Genomic DNA, 3,666 nt, shown 5'->3' with positions numbered 1-3,666 from the left:
TAAATAAATTATCCCCAAAGAATTTCAAAGGAATGTGTCACTTGAGGAATGGATTCACAAAAGACCACCAATCTCTCTCCATTTGCTTTCTCCTATGGAGACTAAAAACCAGAGGGTAATGTCTGGATAGTGTTTGGCTTTCCAAAGTGTTAGAGATTCAAGTGACATTTTAATGAGATTATTTGCGATGTTTCGTGACTGGAAATCACAATAAGACAATTACCAGTCCTGTTTATTTGGTGTAGGGGATGGACATAAACTAAGATCATGTTGCTTCCTTTGTGCTACTCTTGCAATATATTGTGCATGTTTGACATGTAACTGTCACTTTCCAAGGTTTTTTGTGACTATGGAACTAAATGATGTGAAGAATTGTGAAATAGATAAAAAAAGATTAAAACCTAGTAATATATAATAATTAATCAAATGCTGTGTATGAGCCACAGTCTGAAATTTCAGCTTTTTTAAACTTCTGAGTTGGCAAATCCTGATTATATTTTGAAGGCTTATTTTTGTACCTATTGCCTTTGCTCAGAAGTTTTAACTAAACATAGCGTGTTAGTGACATGTATGATGACACTTGCTTTGATGGTGCTAAGTATTGCAAGGTGGTGGTGATAAGTATTGCAAGGCAAAAAAAATATGGAAGCTTTTCATATTTATTGTAGGAAAGAAATCAAGAAATGAAAATAGAGAGTCATGGTTTAAAAGTACATAAATAGCTGATGTGCTTTCTCCTTTTGAAAGTATGTTCATGTACTGAAAAGTACCTTATAGGCCATGGATGTATATTTTCAACAACATAATCATAGAATCATAGAACGTTAGGGGTTGGAAGGGACCTTGAAAGATCATCTAGTCCAATCCCCCTGCCGGAGCAGGAACACCTAGATGAGGTTACACAGGAATGTGTCCAGGCGGGTTTTGAATGTCTCCAGAGTTGGAGACTCCACAACCCTCCCTGGGCAGCCTATTCCAGTGTTCTGTTACCCTCGCTGAGAAGTTGTTTCTTCTCGAGTTAAAGTGGAACCTCTTATGTTCCAGCTTAAACCCATTACCCCTTGTCCTACCATTGTTTGTCACCGAGAAGAGCCTGGCTCCATCCTCATGACACTCACCCTTTGTATATTTGTAAACATTAATAAGGTCATCCCTCAGTCCCCTCTTCTCCAAACTAAAGAGACCCAGCTCCCTTAGCCTTTCCTCATAAGGGAGATGCTCCATTCCCTTAATCATCTTGGTTGCCCTACGCTGGACTCTCTCCAGCAGTTCCCTGTCCTTCTTGAACTGAGGAGCCCAGAACTGGACACAATATTCCAGGTGTGGTCTCACCAGGGCAGAGTAGAGAGGAAGGAGAACCTCTCGACCTACTAACCACCCCTCTTCTAATACTCCCCAGGATGCCATTGGCCCTCTTGACCACAAGGGCACAGTGCTGGCTCATGGTCATCCTACTGTCCACCAGGATCCGCAGGTCCCTCTCCCCTACACTGCTCGCTAATGGATCATTCCCAAACTTATGCTGAAACCTGGGGTTGTTCCTGCCCAGATGCAATACTCTACATAAGTTCTCCTTTTGCTCCTATATTTAAACTTTGCTAAAATGATCTTGCCTGCTATTCTCTTCATGTGCTTTTACCTAAGATGGAGCACATTGGTAGTTTCTCCTTTAATAGTTAGTGCCATATATGTGTTTCACTGCTGTTAAGTCTGCAGTAAGAAACATGATGGACTTCTGGCAGTTTTGTCAAAGATGCTTTTCCAGTTTGTTTTTTCTACCTCTGAAGCTCTCTGATGGGAATGTTGCTACCATCAGTAGTTAGACAAATCTGGAACAGAGTGGGACAATCAAATTTATTCTGACTTAGTGCTGTCATTTGCCATTAAAGCTTCATGTGGGGCTTATGGTTTCTTCCTGCTGTTAAAAGACTTGCAGAATAGAGCTACAGAGTAAGTGTATATTCTACAATGCCCATTGAAGAATGAATGGCAAGAAACATGGAAAAGATTGTCGGTTTTGTCCTTTATCAGTTATTTGAAATGACTTCTCCACTTCAGGTGTTCACCTTTGTCATCTGTTTGGAGTCATTTAATGTTTTAGGATATTAGAAATAATTTCTGAGAGCAAAAGAAGCTTGAAATAACCAAAGACATGTAGCAGGTGCATGCATGAGTAATGCTGACAAAACACATCATGTTTAAATGCAAGAGTTCCCATTTTTGTTGCCCTAAATGGAATTCATTCTGGAGCTGAGCCATTCAAAACTGCAGTCACCCATTAGGCATTCACATAGTTGTTCAGTCTTCTTTTCAAAATTCTTTCATTCTTGAAATTTCAAATATCTAGAATTGTACTAAAGAATGTTTTCTTGCAAATGTGGTTATTTCATCCAAGTATCATTTCTGTCTGTTTTAATTGTTGGCCTTGCTCCCTGAGCTCTGCATTTTCCTGGAGCTAGTTTTCACTCAGTGAATCTATACAGACATAGATGTGGACTCCATAGCATCCTCTGAGGAAGGTGTTTCAAATAATTTGTTTACCTGGATAATGCTGATGAGCGAGTGATGATTCTTCAGTCAGTTCTTCCAAGTTCAGTTAATCAGTTTACATGTGTGTGTACATTATTTAAAAGTAGCTGAGAATTTGTTTCTAATACTTCCCGATTATACAAGCTGGTGTTAGGCATCCCAACTCCAAGAATTTATTACAGAAGTTGTGAAAACTTTGAAGAAAATCAGGTATCCATCTTTTTAGCTAAGTCATTGGAATTCCTTTGCTTCTTCTTGAATATCCTATCCAAATGAGAAGAGGAGCATCTCTGATCATTTTAGCTTTTCAGTAGTGAGATGCAGTTCATCTGCCTGCCTTCCACCTCAAGGGGAGTTTTCAGGTGAGAAATTGTATTAAATAATAAGAAATTGAATTCTATTAATTCAAATTGGAATGAATATAGTTTTCAGGTAAGAGTAGAAATCCTTTGCTGCTTACATTAGAACTAGTGAAAATGTTGTAGGAAGTCCTGTCTCCATAATTGTATCAATGCTTTTGTTCATATATGTAAACATTTGAAGAAAAAAAAACTCTCTGAAATAATTATGTTGTAATTGTATGAACATTTGTGGGTTTTGGTACCTTATGGGGACGATCGACATGAGCCACAAGTTTACTGAGGTGGGCATTGCACAAACACAATGAAGCATTAATTTTGGTAGGCATCTGCGTGTGAAAACAAAATTTGTCCAATATTTCCTCTGTGTCATTCTCTAGTTTGTGCCTTCCACAATGATGACAGGAGGGATTAGAAACAGAGCTATGTGTTCCCATACAAATGTCACACAAGTGGCTAAAAGCATATAAAAACTTTTTGGGATTGTCTTCGCTATTGCATTATACACAAACATTTTACATAAGAGAGAGAGCAACAAATTGGATTTGTTTTATTTTTAGTACTTATCATGCAGCTGTTTTCAAGCAGCCTGATAATATTTGAAGTGAACACATGGTGGCAGTGTTTGGTAATTCAAAATAGAATTGCGTCCTAACATTTACTTTACCTCTTTTCTTAGAATGCGTATAAAAAAATCAAGCTTTCTTCTGGTTTCATCAGCTTTGTTACATGTGTCTTCATTTGTAGACATTGCTTGTGGTGAAACTTTTTTCTCTCC

Source organism: Patagioenas fasciata, chromosome 3 (genome assembly GCF_037038585.1).
Source record: "Patagioenas fasciata isolate bPatFas1 chromosome 3, bPatFas1.hap1, whole genome shotgun sequence".
Lineage (NCBI taxonomy): Eukaryota > Metazoa > Chordata > Aves > Columbiformes > Columbidae > Patagioenas > Patagioenas fasciata.
Note: the sequence above shows the minus strand (reverse complement) of the source record.